The sequence below is a fragment of the Protopterus annectens genome, chromosome 2.part0 (assembly GCF_019279795.1).
Source record: "Protopterus annectens isolate FY-2018-M chromosome 2.part0, PAN1.0, whole genome shotgun sequence".
Lineage (NCBI taxonomy): Eukaryota > Metazoa > Chordata > Ceratodontiformes > Protopteridae > Protopterus > Protopterus annectens.
This window is the reverse complement of record NC_056728.1, coordinates 870,900,528-870,927,360: the sequence shown is the minus strand read 5'-3', so window position 1 is coordinate 870,927,360 and position 26,833 is coordinate 870,900,528. Positions and strand designations below refer to the sequence as shown.

Sequence of the window (26,833 nt, the reverse complement as noted above, 5' to 3'; positions counted from 1 at the left end):
GATCACTGCTTACATTTACAAAAATGACATACGTACTATAAGTAGTAGATATTGTAATTATCTGGACACCCCCACTTCCTTTAATATATCACTGAAGACCTTTATAACTAGAATGACCACCATCACCTCTCTTATATTTAGGCATATTTTCCTCAACCTGTCATCGCATGCTTTCTGTTCTTGGAGAGCTCAAACATGGGCTCCCCCAGCTAGGTTTGAGAAATATGTTACGAGGTGCTTTGAAAGGAACTCTCTTGTTTCACTGGCATTGTCTTATCCCCTGTGAAATCTCCCTCCTGATGCAAGGTAGCAGTGAAATTGCAGTCTTTGAGGAATGAACATGCAGACATCATCTGTTTCTTAAGTACCACTGAAGCTTCTTCATGTGTAGGAGTGGAAGGGGTACATCACAATGCAGAATGCCCTATAGCCCCACAGTCTGAAGAACTCCCCTGGCAATCCTACTTTCTGCTGCAAAACGTTTTGAACGTATATGGTCAGATGAAACACTTTGTCCTCTGGGAGGAAGATTCTGTGAAAGGAGGTGTGCTCCTAGGAAAACTAACCTTGTGAAGGTGTCATGTTTGATTTGGTTTTGTTGTCACATTACAATACATGAATATTGGGAATATTAATACAGGGTCCCAGCTAGAGCAGTGGATATTGCAACAGAATCTCAGACTTTTAGCAATTAGCAAATTATGGCTCAAAGAATCCTCTTTTATACCAGCCTACTTTACGGATAATTATTCCACATTCTCTGACAGCAGACCAGTAGAGTGACAGTGGACGGTGGAAGTGCAATGACTGCAGTCTCTCCCCTTCTTAAATAGCCCAAAGTGAATCCTCATCTATCAATGACCCAAACTGGCTAGCAGTACAGATAACACTAGGCAATCAGGCCAAAACACACGTCATAGTATGCTACATCCTCTCCCTCATACATCTCTCATCCTAAATCTGCACTTAGCAAAATCTGTAACCACACAAAACATCACAAATTAATTATATTAAGGGATCTGAACCTCAGCTGCCTTGGTCCTCACAAAGCCCAACTAAATAGATTACTAACCTCACTTACCATTAAACAGCTATTCACAGAGGGTACCAGAACTAACCATTACTCTTACTGATATTCTTTTGACAAACATTTCTGAAAAACGTATTCATCTAAACATTTTACCAGTCACGCTCTCCTTTCTTCCCTGCCTGGTCCCTTAAAAGTACCAAAGCTATCAGCCAGCTTACACTGTCCAGGTCCATTTCTGATTCCTCATCAAATTTGTTATGTTTCAACTCCATGCTGTAGACTGGAGTTTCTTGTTCAGTTGTGATAACTCCACAGCAGCACTGTCTTCACTATAACTTCATGGCCCCAATACAATACTAATTATATAAAAAAACTTAGACTTTAAATCAAATGAACTCTATGGCTTATTAAACCCACTTAACAAAACATAAAGCTTAGAGATAAAGCCTGGACAGAATGGAAACATGACCCCAGTATTGCAGATTAATACTCTGCATACCAACAACTCAAAACTGAAACTAAAATTTCCACTAACCAGGCCAAAGCTGACTACTGCAGAACCGTGTAATTAAGCTACTCCAAACTACTCAGAAAAGCAATTAAAAACCTTAGCTCCACAAATATTTTCATTAAAATCACCAAAAGACATCTCAGTCCCTCTTTAATTGCAAAACTGAAAAACAACATAGCTAATCCTACATTTACCACACCTCCTTTATTCAATAACCCTCCAAATATTCTTCCCTGCCTTGCATTATACAACCTTTCACCAAATTCTCCACTTTAATTCAAGATTATAGTCAAATCAAATTTTGAAAAAATCCAGACATTCTTTTTTTTTTTCCTCAACAGAATTTTTCAGGATAAAAATAATAACCAAAGTAATTCAGTTTCACCCCATTATACTAAGATTAGGTAGCAACATACTCAACAAACTTCTCACTTTCCCCTACAACCTAACCTTCACAATTAATATCCTGCCTTATGTTTACCAGGTGCACTCCTTTTCTCACAGGATAATTTCACCTAGGATCTCTCACACAGTAATTGCATCTTTTTATGCTGATGACACTTTGATCACAAAAGCCAGCAAAATGTTACCACTCCTGAAAATGTTTTGCAAAATAACACTTGTTATTAAAATGGCTTCATAACAACAGATAGTAACTGTCAGTTATTGTTGTATCTTTTGGCTTTTAGGGGTCGCCACAGCGGAACTCCGGTCTGCTAATGATTGGCAGTAGATTTTTACGTCCTGAGTTGCCAGCCCTAACGTACAACCTTCAATGAAGGTATGCCCATTCACGCATGTCTCCATAGAGAAGATGCTTTAGCTGAGAATCAAACAGGACAACGTCTTACTGTGAGGCGACAACGCAACCGCAGCACCACCACCGCAGCACCTCAGTACAGAAAAAAAAACAGTCATGCTATTCAGTGCTTTGCAGAAACATGAGCATGCATCCTATTTACTATCAAAGACCCCCACCTCCCCGAGGAAAACAACTTCCATGAACCGTGACACAAAAATACCGGGGCATCAGCCTTGGTCCCCATCTTCCTTTTCACTTATATGCAAGTTAATGAACTAACCCAACTAAAGCTATCTTACAAAAATGTCAAACGTATTCACTATCTCTCACTTGCTATAAATGCACTTCTCCCCAAAACAGAAGACAGATGATCTGCTCCTCAGAACACCACAATAATTCAAACTAAAGAAAACACAATTCTCAGATTTGTTAATGTAGTTAATGAAGTTAGCATCATTGCCTTGTACTGCAAAAAACAAAATACCACCCTCTGTCCTCCATGGCATCTCTTCTCATCCCTCTCACTTTAAAAATATTCCATGAAAGATATTGCTGCCATCTCCTTCATAAACTCAGCATTAGAAACCAAAGCTAATCCTTCAAGAAAAATGATTACATACAGCTAGCTAGGCCATGATATTCTCTAGCCACCTGTAAAACAACATTTTCCAAGGTTGCAGCATCTAGTTGGAACATCTGCAAACAGAATTGGAGAACTGAACTGATTTAATAGCTCAAAAAATCCCTTGAGTTAACACCTTATGAAAGAAATTAAAAGTGCTTCAGAAATTCAGCTAATCCCCCAACCCACACTGTAATTATGATAAATTGCTTAATGGATAACTTTTTTCTACATACAAATTTGATTCTAGGTTACAAAACACTTTCCTTTCATTTAAACATGGTAAATACTACAGATTTTATCATGCTACACTTGCAACAAGATTCTACTTCTTGACTAATTTTTTCCTCAGTTTTCATCTACATAAATACTAGTTTTTATTATGTTACACTTGTAAATAGATTCTATATCTTAACTAGTTCTACATACGTATGTTACCTGTTCGTATTGTGATAATTCTTCTATACTGCTGTTTTTTTATCTTGATATAAATGTATGCTTGTCTTGTATGCCTGGCCTTGATCATGGCTGAAAAGATTCCATGGACTAGCCCACCTACCTCTACCTAGTTAACAAATGTAATAAATAAATAGTGAGACTCAAAGTCCTGAAACAAGTCAGAGTAAACTACAAAGTTTTGCGAATCCCTGTTGTGACTCCACTAGGATTGTCCAAGTAGGGGTAGAGTTGAATGCCCTTTGTCCAGGAAAATGCAGGTACTGGAGCCAGGCAATTAGTAAAGACTACAGATGTAGTAGACACGCAAAAGGGCAAAGATTTGAACTGGAAATGCCCCCCTCCTGTGCAAATCAGATACACTTCTTGTGATTTTCTTCAAATGAGGTTATGAAGGTATGCATCTTTTTAGGATCATAGTGACCATAAGAATCAGGAGTGGCAAAAGGCTTCAGAAGATTAACATTATAAATTCTGGCACAATGAGAAAACTGTTTAGATGGAACAGGCCAAAAATTAGTCTCCACCTTCTTCTTGTGGTAATAAAGACCACAGAGAGTCTGTGCCAGTGAAACTTTTTCCAATGTTTCAAAGGAAAATGCTGGAGAGAAGGAAGGGAGCACAAGAGATGACTAGAAGAATCAACACAATGTTGGCAATGAAGCAAAGACAGGATTTGGGAGATGGAGATGAATAAGAATAAAACCAGTAATGTGGCAAATGACAAATGTGAGATCACAAAGCAATAATTATATTTGTGAAATATGACAGAACAAGAAAATGTGGAAATATTGGACTTTTTTGAACTTTGTTGGACTTGTGGAGGCTCTAAATAATACGCCCTACTTCATGTCACTAATGTTCAGAAAAATACTTAGGGGAGGGGGAGATGAGGGAGAAAGTTAACTATAAGTAAATTTTTTTTTCATAATACTACAGTTTTTATATTGTGTGATTCCCTTTGCATGCTATAAACCAAGGTGTTCTCCATTGTTTTTAAGTGTAATGGGGATACTACTGTAAACAGGTGCTCCTGTTTTTTTTCTCCCTTTTTCTCTCTTTCTCCTGGTTCAGTTATAAGAAATGCAGGCACTGCAACATAAAAAAGAAGTCTAGTTAAAATAGTACGATAAAAGAAAAAATAATGTCCTTTTCTCATTTTTGCATGGGGAAAAGACTGAAATAAGGCACTTAGATTAATTTAGTAAAATGTTTTGAGAGAAAGCAATTAAAGGAAGAAGAATATTAAATATCATAGGGCTTTTTTTCTGGCAGATAGATGTATGCTTGGTGGCAGTTCTGTATCTGGCCCTCATGCCCCCATGGAAACAATTTGATAAAGAGAAATTGGCAGGGAGATAATGTTCTCTGAAAGCATTCAGGTGTTATCCCAGATGGGAGAGCTATAAAGCTAAAACAAAATCAGACAGCACTTAGTAGAAGCACAGGCTGCACCATGCATCTTAGCATGGATAACCTTTCTTTTAGGTTAACGCAAGTCTATGAGTGTGGCTGTCAATTTGGGACATCTGTTCCAATTAGGAGGCTAAAATATCAATGTTTGAAAATGTACATACTTTTCTGTGTTACTATTACGTTAATAGGTTTTAGGGGGTAATGGATGGTGTCTTTTTTTAGGGCTTTCAATTTTGTAAGATGTGACATAGGCTCAAATGGATATGACAAGAAACAGCTGTATAAAAGTTCAACCTGTCAAACAGTGTATGCATGTAACACAAAAGATGGAGCTAGACAGTTAATAAAAAAGGTGTTATACATAAAAGGTTGGAATAATAACTTTTTAATGCAATGATGCTTTCTGTAATGTCTTCAAATGTCAACAGTCTTACAGATAAATACAAAAAAGAAAGAGTAGTGAACTATATTAAAAAATGTAGAGTGCAAATAGCTATGTTACAGGAGATGCACTTAGAAAGGTTTGAACATGTGAATTTTATAAAGAAAGGTTTTCAGAATGGTTATTCAGCAGAATACCTGGGACAATGGAAAACAGGAATACTTATATTAATTGCAAGAGGAGCTCCAATAGTGACAGAAACGGATAAAAAATTAATAATGGCAGATTTGTAGTGCTAAGGGGCTACTGGCATGTATTTATATTCTACCTAAAACTGCTATAATGGAGGTTAAGAAAATTCTGGGAGAAATAATCACTTTTTATCAAGGAATATTAATTATAGGTGGTGACTGGAATGTGACTTACAACAGTGGAGATGTGTCTGGGGGCCCAGAAGGGAAAGTATAACAAAAGAGGGTAATTTTTTGAAGAACTTTATGGAAATATTTGGTGTGGAAGATGTGAATATGTGAATTCAGTAATATGATTTCAGAGTGAATTTGCATATCATTCCACACAAGTTTTCTAGGCTAGACAGAATTTACATTTCACAAGAACATGGCATTTAACTGAAGGTCTTGATAAGAGCCCAATAACTACTTCAGATCATGCACCAATAATACCTAAAATGATAATGCAGGGTAATGAAATAAAAATGTTGAAAAGAGAGGAATTTAAGGAATGGGTACTGGAGATTATTCAGGAGCTATTAGAGAAGATGGAAATTTCTTCTGAAAATATAACTAGGGAGTGCGATAAAATTAAGGGGGAGTTTAACTATAAGGCGGAAATAAAAGAAAGGAAGGTATGGTTAAGAAGTAACAAGAATTATTTAAAGGGACTGACAAATGTTATAGTATTGCAGAATAGGGGGAAATCTCATAGAACAAGAAGAGGATCAACTGCAGAATGCAATGCAGAAAATAAGGGATTACCTCGATAATATGCACTAGTTTAGAAAGATTGCTGTTAAGCAATTGTTTTTTGATAACACTACAGCACAAAAACTTTTAGCACAACGACTCAGGCAACAGAAAGTAGAAAGTGCTGTCGCCAAGCATAGGAAGCCTATAACAATATGGAAATCAAGAAAAGATACAAATGGAAATGTTTACAGAAGAATTAAATGTGCTTAGGTTAGAGGTAGATGAGGCATAATTGCTAATGGTCAAGATAGCAGGAGATGAGATAAAAAGTGTGATCCATAACCAATTTACAGGAAAGTCCCTAGGAATAGATGGTATTCCTGTGGAAGTTTAGAAGCTAGGAGGGAAAAAACTGATAAAGATCTGGAAGGTTTTGTTTAACAGTATTTTAAGAGTAGGAGAAGTACTAACATTCTAGAAGAAAGCAGTGGTAGCTGTAATACCTAAAGAGGGTAAAGATCCATCGGACCCAGCTTCATACAGGCCCACTTCAATACTAAACCATGATTATAAACTGTTCATGTTTATAATGGCTAAAAGAATGACAAAAGTAAAGCCAAAATTGATAGATATGGATCAATGCGGTTTTATGGAGGGCAGGCAAACATTTGATAACATTAACAAAGCACTGATGATCCAGAAGGAACTAGAATGTAAGACAATACCACTGCTGTTGATGGGTCTTGATACACAGAAAGTATTTGATAGAGTAAGCTGGGACTTTATGAGCAGGGCAATGGAGACATTTGCATTCCCTTATAAAATTATAAGATCGATTGGGACGACATATGAGGGATCGAAGGTGAAAATTAAAGAGGGTGGGGTCCTCTCTGATAATGTCTGCTTGAGCAGAGGAACCAGGCAGGGGTGTCCTTTTTTCCCTTTGCTACCTGCATTATATTTAGAGCCACAGGCAAAGAAGATAAGGGACTCATAAATTCAAGAATATAATTGGTATGGTAGTCAAGAAAAGCTGGCTCTATTTGCAGACTGTATTATTTTATACCTGACAAAACCAGAAAGAGACATTACAGTGCTGTGGAACATGTTGAGACAGTTTCAAATCTTTTTGGGATACAAAATTAATGACGCTAAAACAAAGGCAATAGTAGTAAATTATGTACCTACAAACAAACTGGTTCAACAATATCCTTATTTATGGGGACATGATAAAATGAAGAAGTATTTAGGAGTATGGATTGAAAATGATTCTAGTATGGCCACTAAGGATATGTGGGAACAGACTAAACAAAAGATAATACAAAAACTGAGAAAATAGAAGCTTTGTTATATGGTTATGGATAGTAAGACACAAGCAGACTTGCACACAAGGTCAGGCATATTTTTATCAACCAGAGAAGTTATGGACAACAATTAATAAAGAGCTAAAGGACTTTATCTGGGAAGGGAAGACAGCAAGAGACAAGTGGGATAAGCTGATTCTTCCAGCAGAACACGCAGATTGGGATTACCCAGTTTGAAGGAGTATTTCAGAGCTCTGAAGTTAAGGCACCTAATACATAGGACTGACAAAAAAAAAGAAGTTATGTACTCACCATAATGTTCCATCTGAGTAGTTATACTTCATCTTTCTGCAACCTGTGGGTATTCGGATCCGTATCGGTTCCGAGCTGGCAACTTTTTTTCTAGCATCTGCTCCAAGCTCCGAGCTCCTCCCCCTACCAATAATGCACTACCATCTCCTACCTTTCCTCAGATTGAGTTTGCTGCAACTAAATACATAAGCAACTCAGCCCAATGAACCAAACCTGTATAGACAGGACAAGGTCTGGGGGACAGAGGGAGGGAAGGGTGCAGAAAAATGAAGTATAACTACTCAGATGGAACGTTATGGTGAGTACATAATTTCTTTATCTGAAGTAGTTAACTTCATTTTATCTGCAACCTATGGGACAGAGTCCCCAGCTACTCCAATGCTGGGAGGTCCCTAAGGAAGGATATTCCTGAGCACCGCAGAGTCAAAGGATGCTCTACTCCTAGAAATCAGATCTAATTTGTAATGGGAAATGAAGGTATGTGAATTGGCCCAGGTTGCTGCTGCACAAATGTCGCCCAAAGGAACCCTAGACCAAAAAGCAGCAGAAGTCGCCATGGACCTGGTAGAGTAATCTTTAACAATACCAGGAGGAGATGACCCTTTTGCTTTGTAGGCATGCGAAATGCAAAGAGTGATCCATCTGGCCAAAGAAACCTTAGAAATAGCCTTTCCCAGAAAGGCTTTGGAAAATTAAACAAACAACTGGACAGTCTTGCGGAATGATTTTGTTCTATGAAGATAGAAGCGAAGTTGTCTATGAACATCTAACAAATGAACATCTAACAAATGAAGTTTGTATTCACCCTTATTTTCGAAGTTAGGAAAGAAAACAGGCAGATTAATGGACTGGTTTATGTTTGCTTCAGATGCCACTTTGGGTAAGAAGGAAGGATTAGTAAGGAGGGAGACCCTATCCTTATGGAAGACCAAATAAGGAGGCACGGCAGACAGAGCTAGAAGCTCAGAAACCCTCCTAGCAGATGTAATGGCGACTAGGAAAGCTGTCTTCCAGGACAAAAATTTTAAATCCACTGAAGCTACAGGTTCGAATGGAGGAGCCACCGATGCCTGTAGGACAAAGGTAAGGTCCCAAGGAGGCACTGAATCCTTGACAGGAGGACGCAACAGAAAAGTGCCTTTAAGAAAGGCCTTACACAGCCTAGAAGAGGCTAAGGCAATGTTGTCTTCACCAACATGAAAATTAGAAATGGCTGCCAATTGTACTTTCACTGTGGAGGAGCTAGCTCCTTGCTGAAAAATGCCAGACAAGAAATCCAACACCGCTGGAACAGGGACTATAAAGGGATCTAGGTTTCTCTGTGAGGCCCACATGGAAAAATGCTTCCATTTACTGCGATAAAGTTTCCTAGTGGAATCTTTAAGAGAAGCCACCAGAATGGATTTTGCCAGGGATGAAAGACCAGGAGTCCTGGCAATCAATGGAACTGGAGCAACCAAGCTGTCAGCTTGAGGCTGCCCAGGTCGGGCGGACGGGCACCCGAAGGATGGGAGATTAGATTCGGGCAGGGATCCAGAACCCACGGAGGAGCTAAGAGAGGAGACCAAAGGAATGGGAACCAAACCTGACGAGGCCAGAACGAGACAATGAGGATAACTTTGCACTGCAGTCGGCAAGCTTTCTGAAGAAACTTCGGAATGAGTGGCAATGTTGGGTAAGCATACAGAAGCCCGGGGGGCCAAGCATGGACTAGAGCATCTCTGGGGCTTCCCCTTGTGAGGGAATCAGAGCGATGAACTCGCTGCACTTCGTGTTGGAAGGAGATGCAAAGAGATCACAGCCAGGCTGACCCCATGCAAGGAATATCTCCTCCGCTACTGACTGTTTCAGAGACCACTCGTACAGCATCAGAATAGCCCGACTCAATCTGTCCGCTAAAATGTTGGAGCGCCCCAGGATGTGCATTGCTATCAGAAACCGACAGGTGATCTCCCACTCCCACACTCTCATGACCTCGCGATATAGGGGATATGATCTGGTTCCCCCCTGTTTGTTGATATACCAGACAACCAACATGTTGTCTGACTGAATTGCAATCAATCCGAGAGGAAGGAAGTGTGAAAGGCTTCCAACGCTAAAAGCATTGCCCTCATCTCTAGATCATTTATGTGCAACTTGGTCTCTGACTGGGACCACGTGCCTTGGACTGTCCTTCCCGAACAGTGTCCCCCCCACCTGAGTTGGGAGGCGTCCGTGGTCACTGTGGCTTGGACTGGAGATGACGCGAAGGGGCATCCTTCTAATATCTCCGGTGAATTTAACCACCAAAGAAGGGACGTCCTGCAGACGTGACTGATCCTGATCAGAAATTCCATGAGCAGGTCTAGCCAAGACCACTGAACAGCCAGAGTCCATTGAAGAACCCGCATATGAAGGCACGCACAAGGGAGAATCAATATGGAGGCAGGCATGGAGCCCAGTGCCCGCAGAACCTCACTTGCCTTTGGAGACTTGAAGTTTGCTATCTGAGCTATGTGGCACCTGAGGTGTAATATCCTTTCTGGAGTTAAGAATACTTTCATCTGCAGGGTGTCTAACAGTGACCCACTGAAGTCTTAAACTTGTACTGGTTGCAGTTGGGATTTCTGAACATTGACTGTAATCCCCAATAGATCTGCCAACCGAATGAAGTAGCCTTGGGCCAGACAAAGCAGACACTTGTTGGGCGCAGCGAAGAGCCAGTCGTCCAGGTAAGGAAATACCTGAATACCCTGAAGCCTCAGGTGAGCCGCTATAACTGCCATTACCTTGTTGAACACCCTGGGGGCTGTGGTGAGACCGAAGGGTAGGGCTCTGAACTGAAAATGACTGGCTCCCAGCTGGAAGCGCAGAAACCTCCTGGAGCTTCTGTGGATCTTCATGTGGTAGTAAGCATCCTGGAGGTCTAACGAGCACATCCAGTCGCACTCTTGGAGATAAGGTAGAATGGACTGAAGGGTGACCATCCAGAATTTCTGTTTGGCTACAGACAGGTTCAAAGTTGACAGGTCTAGAATAAGCCTGAGGTCCCCCGTCTTTTTTGGCACTAAAAAGAACCTTGAGTAGACACCTGATCTGGACTGGTCAGGGGGAACCTGTTCGATGGCTCGTTTGAGAAGCAGCTTTGAAACCTCTAGAGCTGCGGCCTCCCTGTGAGCGGGTGGAACATCCGGGAGGTGTTTTGAAATATTTGGAGGGGCAACAAATGGGATAGTGTAACCTCTGGATATAATCTGTAACACCCAGTGAGCTGTTGTAATGGAATCCCATGCCGCTGGGTGTAAGGACAATCTTCCCCGACTGCCTCCAGAGTAGGACAGCTGGGCAACCCCTTAGGGCTGCTGACCAGGTCTATCAGAAAAAGGTTCCCTAGACCCAAAATTCCTGGGACCCCTTCTAAATCTGGGTCGGCGTCGATCCTGTCCCCCTCTGTCTCTGGGGGAATAGTTGTCTTGAGAATCCTGGGAAAAGTGAGATTTTTGGAACCACATCTTTTTTTGCCCTCTTTGATTCCTAGAGAAGGACCGCTGAGGGTTAGAGAAGCGGACCCCGATGGCAGACAAAGTCTTCCCATCCTTTTTGCTCTGGACAAGTGTGTCACGTACTGTCTTCCCGAAAAGTGAAGAACTGTCATAGGGAGCGTTAATAAATGATGCCTTGAAAGGGTCCGCGAACTGACACAACCTGAGCCAGGCATGATGCCTCATGGCTATGCCTGTCCCAGCAGCCCAAGCTGCTCCTTTAGTGGCATGGGAAAGGAGCCGCATAGACGTGTTTGAGACTGACTTCAGAGTAGACATTTTCGCAGAGAACAACTGTTTGTCCTGCGGCGATAAAAGAGTTTGGGGGTGACTCAGCGAATTCCAATGTAAGGTCTCGCTGAAGCCGGATCACACGTGCCAAATAGTTCAGCGCATGGATTGAAAAGGTCGCTGAGGAATAAACGTGCTTCCCAAACCTATCCACTGACCTGGACTCCTTGTCTGGAGGGTGGACTGAGGAACTCTCCTGTGCTAGTTCCTTCTTGGTGGCTGCTGCGACCAACATAGTGTCAACTGTAGATAAATGTATCTCCAAACACCATCATACTAGGTGATTTCAACTACCCGAATATAGACTGGGATCACTACTCTAGCCCCAACAATCTAGCCCAAAGGTTCCTAGAGTTCATAAACTCAAATGCCATGGAACAACTAGTCACCATTCCCACAAGAGGAGATAACATACTAGATCTCATCATCACGAACATGGGGTCACAATGTTCAACACCGGAAGTATACCCTTCACTGGTGAGATCAGACCATAAACTAATCTCACTGGAAGTCCACATCCCGCCCCCACCTGAGATAAAAAAGACCACAGTGAAGAACTTCTCAAAAGCCGACTTCACACTTCTAAAGGCTAGTGTGGTCTCTTTTATGGCCCCCGAGACTGCGGAAACCATTACTCAAGCCGCTGAATCACTTACAAATGTAAGATGGGAGGTGAGGGAGACTAATGACCACTGTATTGCACAGCAGCACAGGTGACAAGGGTGTTTACATGAATGGCTCCAACAGGTGGTGAGGTGTACATACAGTATGTCACTGTCTAGCATGTAAAATTGAAATCCTAGTTTTGTCTCCCACTTCTGCAGATTCAGCTGTGGTGCAGCATCTGCAGCCACCTTATACTGTTCCGGCCAATGCACCTAGTGCTAGGTCATGGGGATGGTCACCCTCTGCAGCCACCTTAGACTGCTCCGGCCAATGCACCTAGTGCTGGGTCATGGGGATGGTCACCCTCTGCAACCACCTTAGACTGCTCCAGCCAATGCACCTAGTTCTGGGTCATGGGGATAGTCACCCTCTGCAACCACCTTAGACTACAAGGTGTTTGTTACAGTATGACTGATTTTTCATGCATTTAAACATTGAAAGAACTGGAGTGGCTTTTGTGGGAGTGACCCATCTGTGGGTGTGGCTCAAACAGGGCTGTTTCTTGAGTATGGTGTGGGTGGGGCTTAAGGGGCGCCAGAGCAGTACTTCACCTAGGGCGCCATTTCAGCTAAGACCGGCCCTGCCCTTCATAAGGGATTCCAGCAACATCCTGCTCACCAGTCTACAGAACATCAAAGGCATATGGAAGGAGTACCTTCCATCAGCTTCTGAATGAAGAAAACCACACAAAAGCTGTACTGCTCAGACACACCCTATGATAAGAGAAGAGGAGGAGCCCATTCCTGTCACAATGCATGAAAGCTTTGGAGATGGTGACTGATAAATATGCAGAGTAGTAGAAAGTAAGATGGAAAATGAGCAGTTCTGATTCAGATCAGGATACAACACAACCGGCCTGATGTTTGCAGTGAGACAGACAGTTGAGAAGACACTAGAGATGAGGAAAGTGACCAACTAGGCATTCCTAAACTTGAAGAAAGCATATGACAAGGTCCCAAGGAAGCTGACCTGGGCAGTCCTGAAGTGGTGTGAAAATCTAGAAACAATGGGTCCTTGTACATAGCCTGCACTAATTCTGGCAATGACTCAAGTACAGTGTTCGGACTCTCAAAGGGGTTCCCAGTGGGAATATGTTTGCATCAGGGTTCAGCTCTCTGCCCACTGCCATTCATACTAGTGATGGAATACATTAGCAAACAGGACAGGGGACAGAGCAACAAATGATGTGGCATTACATTCAGACTCTGAGCAAGAACTTCAACAAAGAAAGGGGAGTGGAATGAAAAACTGAAGGCACATGGGATGAAACTGAGTACAGATCAGACATTTGTAATGGCAGCAAATGGAAGGAAATCAGAAGAAGCTAAGACTTGTGATAGAAAGAAAATAGTGGATCAGGTTAACATCTTCAAGTATCTGGGAGGATTGGTTGAGGAGAAGGGAAGTCTGAATGAGGAAGTCAAATCTAGGACCAAAGGGGTTTCAGCCACCTGGCACAGGGTGTCAGGAGGTAGTACATGACAGAATAAGGCTAAAGAAGTGGAAAGGTAGAGTATACAAAAATACTGTGTGGTACAGAAACTCAGGTAGTAAAGCTAGAGCAGTTCAGGAAGCCAGAGGTGATGGACATGACGTGCTTGAGATGTAGTAGAATGCACATTATGGGACAGTTAACACAACACCATGACCCCCATGTAGAAATTAGGAAAAAAGGGGTTGATAATGATGATGATGACAGTAATAAATGCACTACAAACTCAAATTTAACTATATTACCAGAGCAGGAGCATTAAAAGACAACCAAGAAGGTTAAAGTAATAATTTTCTGATAAAGCAAAAGCATAGGTACCACAAACAGGGAATAAAGCAGTGTAAGAGACAAGAAGAGAATGACATGAAGCAAAAACTATCTCCATAGCAACAGAAGACAGTCACTGTAATGTTAAATTGCACACATGCACTCGCGCGCACACACACACACACACACACACACACACACACACACACATCAAAAAGACCACCAGATTGTTTGAAAAAGATATACATATGAAGATGTAGTGTACAAAAACACAGCATAAATACAAATACATATTAAAATAGAAACACATATAAACATTACCACAGAATCCCAATTAAATAAAGGCAACAAGCATACTACCAGCTAAATTACTGTAAGAAAAATGATGGGGATAGGAGTGCTTCTTGATGAGTGGTAAAGTTATTTCTTAATCCTATAGTGCATGAACTTTCATTTATCACATATAGCAGAGTCCCATATATTCTGTTTATCTTATTTTTTCTGTAGTTTTTAATGTTGCCACCAAAATGCTTATCCTTATGAATATTTTTTTAAGATACAAGTAAATCTTCAGTTAAACATAAAAAGACGGATAGGTCTTTTAGTTCTCAAAGTTGCCACTGGAATCCTAATTGTAGTGACTACTTTTCAGGCTGTATTACCTGAAAAACACTACACGTTTGTGAAGCTTTATGCTACTGGTATGAACGCCTTCTTATCTGAACTCTTTCACCAGTCAGAACTCAGCTGAGATACTATGTAATGTTAATCTGTTTATATACTGGTCAGTGCAACAGCAAACGAAAGTTTGACAGAACCTTGAAAAATTCATATCAAAATTCCACCAGTTAAAAAGTTATCACCCTGCACAGTAATCAATTACTTACAACTGGAAACTATTTTACATTAACATACACTACAAAGCATTTACTTGTCACACAAAAGCTACTAAATGAAAAGTTGAAATTGCAAAAAAATACAGATGCCCATTTTATAAGTCTGATAAAGCAATTAGAGGTATGCGTGGTATAGATATTTCCACACACATGGAGACTGTAAATAAACTTGCCCATTGTTCTCATGCCTAGCACCCACTCCTAGGTGCAAACTATCTGTACTGCACGCGCGCGCGCGCACACACACACACACACACACACACACACACTTATACAAATATTGAATAATGCAGATAATGCTTTGCAATGAAACATCTTTTGTCAAAAACACGATAAAAATTCAGTCTAACTTCAATAGAAAATATAAAACTCATCGGTCTTTACACAACAGATGTTTCTGTAGTTTTCAAATACAAATAAAGTCTAAGATTTTTCTAACCCATTTACTCTGGACCTCTTTACAACTAAAAATAAACTTCTGTGGTCAATGAAATGTATCCCTCACCAAAAGGGGCATCAACCAACTTTCCTTTTCTTCTGCTGTTTCTCCTACTTCTGAAAGGGATCTTTTGTCCAAGGGAAAAAAGTTACTAAATCAGGGTTCTGAGTGGTGCTCAGTAATGACCCAGTGAAATCCATCTTTGTCATATGTGAAGCTACTTACCAGGATTCTCCTCTAACAAACTGATCTCCCAGAATGTGGTGTCACATTGGCTATGTGCACATCAGAATTAAACCTGCAACAAGCTACAAGCTACCTTTACATTCTGTAATTGCTAAGAAAGGGTCCATCATCAGTAAGAATTAAACCTGCAACAAGCTACAAGCTACCTTTACATTCTGTAATTGCTAAGAAAGGGTCCATCATCAGTAAGAATTAAACCTGCAACAAGCTACAAGCTACCTTTACATTGTGTAATTGCTAAGAAAGGGTCCGTCATTAGTAAAACTTAGCAAAGCAGATGTTCGGACAACTTTGCAGATAAAACTTCACAAGGTTACCTTCACACCCTCTCCTTACCTTCAAGCAAAGTATAACTATCTCCAGTTTTTTCCTACAATGTCAAAGATTTGGTCAATGGAAATAGCTCCAGGCTGCATCTAGAAAGGTTGTGTAATTGTATGTTGGCATGAATCAGTAAGTGTGTTTTTCTCATTTTCTTATTCAGCCTTTCTTGTCATTCGTTTTCCATTTGCTGTATTTTCTGTGTGAAATCATGCTCTTTGCTACACCTTCAGAGTTGCATCTCAGGACTCCTTTTTCTTAACTCATGTCTTTGCCACTCTCTTCTAAATGCACCTGTGGCAGAACCATCCCACCAGCTGATGGACACATTAAACGTTTGCACTGTCTAGTCCTCATCATGACATCTACTTTACTAATGTACAGCAATGTCCTTGGAATCCAACAACAACGAAAGGAAATCCAGCACAGAAATAATTCCAAAGACAGCCACGAACCACTCACTGTTCACTTGATTTTATTGAAGGTATAAATCACAAACGTGGAAATGGGTTAAGCGCTTTCATCTAAGTAATAAAGACTTCATCAGAACGTGGTTCGTGGCTGTCTTTGGAATTATTTCTGTGCTGGATCTACTTTACTAAGCTAAATGTCACTGCAGGAAGACACTCCAAAATTTTCTCATCTAGGAAATGCATCACTCATCAAAAGGAGCATCAGTCAACTTTCCTTTTCTTCTCCCATTTCTCCTACTTCTGAAAAGGAATCTTTTTGTCCACGAAAATCAGAGCTCATGCTAAGGAAACAAACTACCCCATGCAAATATTTGCTGAAATCTGTAACAGGTGAATAATGGCAAGCTTTGAAGAGCTGCCAGAGGGATCCTTAAAAGGAAAAGTTATGGCTCAGGATTCATCTTCCTCAAGTCCCAGCAGCTTCATGGCTTGTGTGGTTTCTAATGCCAAACAGAAGGCTGTTAAGGCAGCCTGACATGGCATTGCCATTCATCTGCATTTATGGCTGATTTTGATCCAGATCATTGATGACAGGTAAGTGCACTTTTTAGACTCCCCATAAGGGACCCTTTCTTGTGCAGTCCAAAAGTAAATAAACATTTTAAGGGCATGAATGAACATGGCAGACACTGACTGATGTAGGTGCTGTGTTTCAAACTTCCCAGTATTCATGCACTAAAATACAAAGGAGGCAATGGCAGATGTAGTTCTGCAAAGGCCCACAACCACCACAGGATGGTGTTGGTTACAGACCCATCCCTGCTAGGTCAAAGAATCAAAGGCCATCATCTCCAGGAAAATGCAGTTAGCTTTAGAGTGGGTCTGGCATCCTGACTCCTTGCCAGAATGTCTCCTACAAAAAGCAATCAAGAGAAGATTATTCTCCCATATTCCCAATTGCAAAAAAAAAATCTCCAATGACCCAGGGGTCAGGGAGATTACAGGCAGAGTACTTGATCCCTCCCCTTCCCCATCCTATATCCCATCACTATTGCTGCATGAAGCCCTACCCAGAAAAAGTGTTAGCAAAGAAGGATGTACTGAAGCTCTTCAATAAGATACAAATCCAAGAGGTCTTTCCAGTAAGAAAGAACTAGCATATTATTCCAGATGCCTGGATTCAATCTGGATCTCAGTGGCTAAAGCACCCTTTTTTCAAAAACCTGTTTAAATGGTCACAGTGCACTCTATCTTCTACATCTGTTCAGGGAACACTAGGTGTGCTGTTTAGACTTCAAGACACCTACTTCGACACCAAGACTACCACAGAGTCAAGGAGGTTTCTGCACTTATGGATAACAGCCAGTGGCTACCAGTTTCAGTCCATTCAGTCTGGGCTCAACTCTGCCCCCAGGGCGTTCAACTAACAAATGCCCATAGTGGTAACACAACCTGAAATGTAGGGATGCAAAATGTTTTTCTAAGTGTATGAACAGCTGCTTGCCACTCTCCTCCAGCAGACAGGGTCTCTGTTAAATCAGCTCTCCTCTTTTGGCATCACAGAGAACTTTCCAAAGTTTTGCTTCCTCTTACTTCAGGTTCCCTTGACTCTAAGATCAGTCAGGTCTTTTTGCACCTGGAAAGTCTTTACCATAGTGCCCCATCCAATACAGCATCAGCAGAATCCTGCCTCAAAACTCTGAGGTTAAAAGTAGTGTTTTGCTAAATAGTTCATCATACCAGATTTTACACAATAATCCCCTGCAAACTCTCTACATGCAGTGATCTCAACTCATTAATTCTCTTCTCCGCCTCCATTCAAATCACCAGGGCAGATCAATCTCACCTGGCTAAGTGGCTAGATCGTTTAAGTCACAAGGAGTATTCAGTCTCATCTTCATAGCATCATTCTGGGCATGAGAAAGTACAGTTTTGTACCTACCATAAATGTAGATGTTCGAGTACATATGCTGCTGCAGTCATCACACTTGGGTTATCCTGCCGTCAGGCGGTCCCGCAGTCGGCCTGAATTCCAAAGCCTTGGTCCGGCATCGGTTGTCGTCGCTTCTTCCCTGACGTCAGTGCGGCAGGGGTATAAAAGAGGCAGCCGACGCCATTTTCTTCAGTTTTTCTTGCCCCAGATGTCAGGTGCCCCAATCTAGTAAGGCAACATAAGAGGTTTGCAAAACATACATAAAAGGATAATCAAAAGTGGTAGCTATAAGCAAATACACCATATAGACATGTATCCAGAGGGTTGTTGAACCTGTAGATGGAGGAAAAGACTGCTAGAAAGTGGGGATGGAGGGAGGGTAACCTGGACTGCAGCAGCATATGTACTCGAACATCTACATTTATGGTAGGTACAAAATTGTACTATGTTCATCGTACTATGCTGCTGCAGTCATCACACTTGGGTTGAGTCCCAAAGCTAAGGTTGGATGGAAGGAGCTATACTGTGCTGGGTGCAGCTAGGATGCCCTGCAGGACTGCAGTGGCAAAGCCAGCCCTGGATTTTGAGTATAAAGGAAGATGGTAATGTTTGGTGAAGGTGTGCACTGAACTCCAGGTGGCTGCCTCCAGAATGTCCTTTGTTGGGACTCCTCAGAGGAAGGCTGCTGAGGGTTGCTGTAGCCCTGGTAGAATGAGACCTAATGTTAGCAGGCACTGGTTTGCCATGGTAAGAGTAGCAAAAGTGGATACAATGAGCTATCCATTTGGAGATGGTCTGTTTGGAAATAGGTTTTCCCTCTGACCCTGCCGCACAGGATACAAAAAGTTGGTCAGATTTTCTGAAGGCTTTTGTTCTGTCCAAATAGTAGCATAGCTGTCTGTGAATGTCCAAAGAGTGAAGGAGTTTTTCCCCTTTATTCTGTGGGTTTGGATAAAAGGTGGGCAGGTGTATGGTCTGATGGAGAGCCACACTGGAAACTACCTTTGGCATGAAAGAAGGGTTGGTTCTTAAAGATACTCTGTCCTGATGGAAAATGAGGAAAGGTTCCACTGCCATAAGTGCCGGCAATTCTGAGACCCTGCGTGCTGAGGTGATTGCCAGTAGTAGAGCTGTTTTCATGATAAATGTTGTAGATCTGCTGTAAAGGCAGGTTCGAGAGGAGGTAGTGTTAGTTTTTCTAGGACAAAATTTAGATCCCAAGCTGGAGTTGGTGGTTTTCTGGGGGGTCTTATGTTCTTTGCCCCTCTGAGAAACTGCCTTAGTAAAGGGTGAGAGTAAATGGATGGATTCGTATCATAATGAGCGGAAATTGCTGAAGCATGGATCTTTATAGATGAAAAAGAAAGTCCCTTGTGTAGCATCTCAGATAAATATTGGAGTATTTGTGGAATGCTTGGGATGTCTGGATCTACACCTTTGGCCTGGTTCCATGCACAAAAACGTTTCCATTTGTCTGAATAAGTTTTTCTGGTGCTGGGCCTCCTGGACTCCAGAATGACATTCAGGACATCCTTTGAGAGGAGAGTAGAGTGGTAGTTTAAGGTATCTTCCATGCAGCTAGGTTTAAGGTTCTGAGCTGGCTGTGAAGTATCTGAGAGTTTTGTTGAGTCAAGAGTTTGGGGAGTTGAGGTAAGATCCATGGAGGGCTGTGAGTCAGGCTTCGTAATAGTGGGTACCAGCGATGGCGTGGCCAGTCCGGAGCAATGAGGATCATCTGTGGTCTCTCTGATCTGACTTTCAGTAGTACCTTTGTCAGTAGAAGCAGAGGAGGGAATGCGTAGACTGACAATGCTGCCCAGCTGAATGAAAGGGCATCCACTTTCCAGGCCAGGGGATGATAAGTCCTTGTGCAAAACTTATGTAGCTGGTAATTGCTGGTTGAGGCAAACAGATCTATGTCTGGTGGACCCCATGTTTGAGTTATCATTGCAAATACTTGTGGGTGTAGTCTCCATTCGTGAGGTTCTGTCAACTTTCTGCTTAATTCGTCTGCCAATAAATTCTCCTTTCCTGGCAGGAATTGTGCTTACAACTGTACTTGGTAAGTTAATGCTGTGTTCCACAAGGCCATTGCCTGCCTGCATAATGGGTAGGAGTGAGTTCCTCCTTGTTTGTTTATGTACCACATTACTGTGGTTTTATCTGTCCTTATTAGAAGTTGTTCTGGATGCAAAAAGTCCTTGAAGGCTGTTAGTGTGTTTTGCATGGCTAGCATCTCTTTTTGATTGATGTGCAGATGCCTTTGGTTTGCAGACCATTTGCCCTGTATGCATTGTCCGGCCATATGTACACCCCAGGTGTAGTCTGATGAATCTGTTGTCAAGGTTTGCTTTGCTGGAGGCAGTACAAAAGGGAGACCCTTGTTTGCTTGGCATGCTTGAGCCCACCATAGAAACTCTTTTTGAAGGCAGGGAATGAGAGGTATAATTGTTTCTAGGCTGCGCCTGTGCTGGGACCATACACTTTTCAAGTGCCATTGTAGCTTTCTCATATGCAGCTTTGCATATGCAATTAGTTGAATGCAGGATGCCATGTACCCCAATGCCTGCAGGAACTTCCTTGCAGTGAGCCGGGTAAAGGTTGCCATCTTTTTGAAGTATTGAGCCAGATGTGTTTGCTTGTCTGGCGTGAGGTAAGCCATCTGGGTAGTTGTATTTAAGCTGGCACCCAGGAAAATTATTTCTTGTGAGGGTATTAGTTTTGACTTCTTTTTGTTTATTGTGTACCCTAGGCAACTTAGCAGTTTTATTACAAAATCCAAATGCTGCAGTAGGATGTCTTTGCTGTCCGCTTGGATCAGGCAGTCATCCAGATAAGGATAAATTTGAATCCCTTGTTGTCTGCAGTAAGCAATTACTGATGCCAGGCATTTCGTGAATACTCTGGGCACAGTAGATAAGCCAAAGGGCAATGCAGAGAATTGATAATGCATTGTACCTGCCAAAAATCTGAGGTATCTTCTGCAATCTTGTCTGATAGGGACATGCAGGTATGCCTCTTGGAGGTCCAACGTTACCAGCCAAGACTCCTTGCCCAGCATGGGAAGAAGCTGCTGTAAAGTGAGCATTTTGAATTTGGGTATCTCCAGATAAGTGTTTAGAATTGAAAGGTCTAAGATGGGTCTCCAGGCTTTGCCCTTTCTTGGTACAAGAAACAGTCTTGAGTAAAAACCTTGACCTTGTTCTTTGATAGGTACCTTCTGAATTGCTATTAAGTCCATGAGGGCTGTAACTTGTCTTTGAGTCTCTGCCCATTGGTTTTTTGGCAGATTTGGCATGCCTCTCATCCGTGGTAAAGTGTGTAGGTGAAATCTGTAGCCTCGGGTAATGATATCCAATACCCATTTGTCCTTTGTTATGATGTGCCAGTTTTGTGCGAAAAGAGCCAGTTTTCCTCCTATAGGTGCTGCCTGGGCAATCATGCTTGGCAGGCGAAGAGGAAAGTCATTGTGTTTGCTTCCTGAAGGGTTGAGATCTGTCATCTCCCCCTCTTTGAGATGATGCTTGCCATTGTCTAGGTCTAAAGGAGCCTTGTGTCTGGCCTCTGCCTCTAGGGCGTCTGTACCTGCCCCTTTGGGGTCTGTCTGTAGCAGGAAAGGACCAGTTCTTAGATGGCCAGTTTCTGCTGAAGCGTGGAGGCTGTACCTGCAAAAAATCTAACTGTTTGCATTGATTTTGCTTTCTCTTCCATTTTCTTTAAAACCTCCTCTGCCTTGACACCAAATAATGCATCCCTTTGCAGTGGAGCATCCAGTAGCTTTGTTTTGACATATTCTGGTAAAGTCTGCTCTTTTAACCAAGCATACCTACGTATAACAGATCCTGTAACAGCTGCTCTACATGAGGCCTCCAAAGAATCAAAACCACTTTGCAGGGTATGCTTTCCCACCTGCTCTGCTGCATGTAATAAATCTTGTATCTCTTTGAAATTTGGCTGTTCTGTTTGAGGGCTCATTTTCTGTTAAGCAGGTACTGCTGGTATTGAATCATGTGGAATTGGCAGTTTAATGCCCTCATGGCTAAAGTGGCAGACGTGTAAACTTTTTTCCCCCATCTCTCTAATGCTCTGGAATCTCTTTCAGCAGGAAGAGGATTTTTAGCTGTAGAGGCCTTAACCCCCTTGGGACCCTGGGAAATGGTTTCTGGGTCTGCTGGAGGGCTTTTATACAAAAACTTATGAGAGTCAGGAACTCTGTAATATCGGTCAGGCTTGACTGGAGCTGGTGGTATGGAATCTGGGTTTAGACTAGATTCATTATAAACATCATCCAGAATGTCTAAGACTGGTGGAATAGCTAGAGGTCTATGTTGAGGAAGAAAAATAAACTCTCAGAGTCTTTTCTTGGAATCAGAATAATCCTGGCCTTCCCAGTGGAAATGCTCTCTCATGGTGTGCAGGGTTTCTCCAAAAGAAAAATCTTCAGGAGGAGAAACAGAGGGGATAGAGTCTTCTGCATCAGAGTCTTCATAAGAAGGGAAGGGGTAATCCTGTTCCTCTGAGTCTGCTGAGAAAATGGATTCCTGGTCAGATGGAGGGTAATCTTCCTCCAGTCTAGGCCTTTTGTCAGGAGGCGGTTGTGAACCCCTTATAAGGGTGATCAGGTCCTCCGCCATTTTAAGCATCTGTTTTTTAGGCATAGGGGCCTGTGTGGTAGTCTGTGGACTCGTTTTTTTAACTTTTGTCATCGCTTTAAGTTTAGCGTAAGATTTAACCGAGAGGGTCATCGGTTTGTATACACCTTCAGAAGCCGAAGGCCTGTCCCTAGTATCCGGGTCGCCAGCCGTGGCGTCCGCGTGTTGAGAAGGATCGGGCTCCAGAGGCCCGGTAGTCTCTGTCTGCGAGGTAGCCGAATATTCTGAATCCGCAGTAGTCAGGGGCTGCGTAGTCGCCTCACCGAGTACCGGGGATCCGGAGGCAGGCCTAACTGAGACCTCGGTTTCTTGTCTAGGCCTAGGCTGCCTGTCTTTGTCCTTGCGTTTTTTGTACAAAGCTGATGTCGGATGCTCCGACGACATAATATAATTGAATCTTCTACCAAAATAATGTCGGGTGGTATCAGCCCGACGCTTGATAGTGCGTTTATTGAACGTAGCGCAAAACTGACAACCAGAGACGTCGTGGTCTGGGCCTAGGCAAGGAATACAATAGGAATGGAAATCCTTATGAGGTATTTGCTTCCCACAAGTAATACAATTATTAACTTTGTCTGACATCGGTCTGAGGCAAGAAAAGTTTCCCCAATGGGGTACTTAGCTTTAAAGAAGACTTCAGCTGAAATTCTGTTCGGAAATCTCAGGAGCTGGCCGACCGGCATTTGCGAACTGCTTCTGCTTCGGGCACCGCGCGGCAAGAAAGACTGGAGAAAATGGCGTCGGCTGCCTCTTTTATACCCCTGCTGCACTGACGTCAGGGAAGAAGCGACGACAACCGATGCCCATCCAAGGCTTTGGAATTCAGGCCGACGGCAGGATAACCCAAGTGTGATGACTGCAGCAGCATAGTACGATGAACATCAGTTATTCTGTACATCTGAGAATTTAGACTGGGAAGTGGAGTCAGGGTAACAAGCAGATGGCATAGTCTGGTGATATCTCAGCAGATGAGAATCTTGTACACACATGCAACTACATACAGAAAACATGGAGAGTGGGGGAATTAGCTGAGGGGGGTGGACCCAATCAATACTCATACCTTCAACAGAGGCTGGTGATGTGACTACTTCAAGGAATGAGCAAGGTAACAGCAAGATGCCTGAATCTGATCCATAGCTGTCAAAAGGAACTGTAGTTCTTCTGAAGGATCTTCACAAAAAGAGCTGGCTGGCAGCAGTGAGTCTAAGTCTGAGACACAGTTATCACACAATACTACACTTCTGGTGTAAGGAAACTGGAAAGGGGTTCTTGTTTTACGTTTGAGGGCTAATAGTGCAACCCTTAAAACCGTAAAAATTTAAGTGCTATTAGGACAATAAGTCTGAAACTGCTACATCCTGGAGAATTCCCTTTTCTCTGAAGTACAGTGACCTAAGAAATAGAATATATAAATTATATGTAAGTAGCAGGAGGTATGAAAGTGCAGCCCCCTGCAAAAAAATGTTTTTAAATGTGGAAAAATACCTTTCACAGTTCACTGCTGATTTTAGTGGGTCACACTTATTTCTTCACAGTGCCAATAATTATACTGTAATCGTTGTCAGAAATAACACAGGAGAATAAATCTGGGCATACTTGGTCAAGTTGATCCTCCTTCACAGAATAAAGAAGCCCAATGCAATTGTTTCCTGAAGCGTAAGTCCCTTTTCTCCCTCCCAAACTAGTAAATGAAAGCAAAACAAGTACCAGCCATTCCCTCCTTCTTCCCCATTCTCTACCTCTGTGCACCTCTTACTCTTGCTTGATCCTTCTCTCTGCCCAGCTCCCCCTGTCATGCACAACGACATAGTGCTCCTCTTACACTTAACACCCAAACTGTCTGATGTACTGTCCTACCGTCCACAACTGAAGACTTACCATGCTAACATTGCTCAACCTTACCAGTCCCTTCAGACCACCATTAACTCAAACCTGGCTACTCCATTCAGTCCTACACTGTGATGCAATATTAACAACCTTCCTCTATAACATAATAGTCATAGTACTCTCTGAAAGCATTGGTATCTGCTTTCAGTCCACTACTGTTAATAACACAGATTTCTCATTAAGTACCACTCATTTCAATTTCCTGTCCCCATCACATACTATGCAATACCCTAAACCTTTAGGTTGATAACTACTTGTAAGCTGCATGTTTAGTTTCGTGATATGATTTTTCTCAATTATAAGAGAAGGTCCCTCAACTGTGGAAAATTTCCCATGTAATCCCACTTCATGAAGGGGGACCTAAAACTGACAAACTATCGGCCAAATACTATTCTTTCACCTCTTTCTAAGATACTCGAAAGGTGTATTCATCTCCAGGTCATGAAATTCTTACTAACAAATAACCTTCTCGTAAACACTCAGCATGGGTTTCGCCCTTCAGATACCACTACAGCTCTCTTATCCTTCACTAATACTGTAAACCATCACAGGAATAACAACAACTTTGTATCTGACATCTTTCTAGACTTATCAAAAGCTTTTGATATGGTCTCCCATTCCAAACTAATAGATGTATTAACTGAACTATCCTTCTCACCATCTGCCACAGCATGGTTTCATAACTATTTATCTGGCCATCAACAATCTGTTCTATGGCAGGGTGACCTATCTCCATGCCTTCCTTTATCCACTGGTGTCCCCCAAGGATCTATCTTGGGCCCTCTCCTTTTCACCCTCTTTACTAATAATCTACACACAGCTACTCCACGTGGTTGTATAATACAGTAGGCAGATGATTCAACACGTATCTGTGCTGCCACTTCTCTATCAGCTCTTCATTCTCAAACACAGGAATCTTTCACTTCTATTGAAACGTGGGTAGCCAATGCCCATCTAATCCTGAACCCAAACAAAATTAAATTACTACTCTTCCAACCTAGCAAGACATCTTTCTCATGCCCAACATTTAACATAATAGCCAAAAACAACACTGTGATCTCCCCGACAACCCATACAAAGCGTCTTGGATTGGAAATAGACAATACCCTAAAATTTGACTTGCATGTCTCCCTAACTATTAAAAAAGTCCATAAGAAACTTGGAAGTTTATATAGGCACAAAAGGTTCCTGACCACAATGGCCAAAATTACATTAGCACAAACCCATCTGCTCTCCACTCTACTATATGCCTCTCCAATTTTAACTAATCTAAGGAAAACCGACATCTAAGCTAGAAGCATGTTATAATACAATTGCTAAGTTTGCATCTGACTGCCATATAGAACACATCATTGTACAGCTTTAAGGATACTAGACTGGCTTGAATTTCTCAACATTATTTTTACAACCAATTCTCTCTAACTCACAAAATTGTAACACAACCAACTAGAGCCCCTGAACTACAAAATCTCATCCTTCCTTACAGTTCCAGCAGACCACTTTGCTCTAACAAAAAGAACTTACTCACCGTCTCCAAGGCCAACAACACTGCAGGAGAATCTTTATTTTCCAACTATATATCTCGTATATGGAACTCCCTTCCTAACTTCATTCTCTGAATCTCATCCACTAACCACTTTAAGCCATCACTTAAAGCTTATCTAAAAAAATAAGTGGTTATGTTCCTGTACTAACCCCTCATGTGTGCTCTGATACATCAAAGTATACCCAAAACATATCCAACCCCCCCCCCAGTGTTTAATCCTTTGTTGCTACTGACCTCTCTTAACCTTATATCTTGACATAACTCATACCTACAAATAGTACTAGCTATGTTCAAAGCCTAAGGTTTTGTTGTCAAGATGTAACAAATTTGCATGTTCTTATGTATACTACATTTTGCTTACTTTATACTTTTTGATTATTGTAAAGTGTGCATGCAAATTTACTGTTACTCATGGAGCTTTTCTCCCTAGGCCTCTGCTGAAAAAGGACCTGTGTCCAGTCGGACTTTCCCAGTAAACAAATAAAGAAATATAAACAGGATT

At 41.9% G+C, this 26,833-nt stretch overlaps 1 protein-coding gene across 1 annotated transcript in view; it reads right to left on the bottom strand.

Moving 5' to 3' along the window:
* The window catches only part of EARS2 (glutamyl-tRNA synthetase 2, mitochondrial), a 470,754-nt gene that overhangs the window by 326,077 nt on the left and 117,844 nt on the right, over positions 1 to 26,833 (bottom strand). The gene's annotated exons all lie outside the window — the stretch shown is intronic.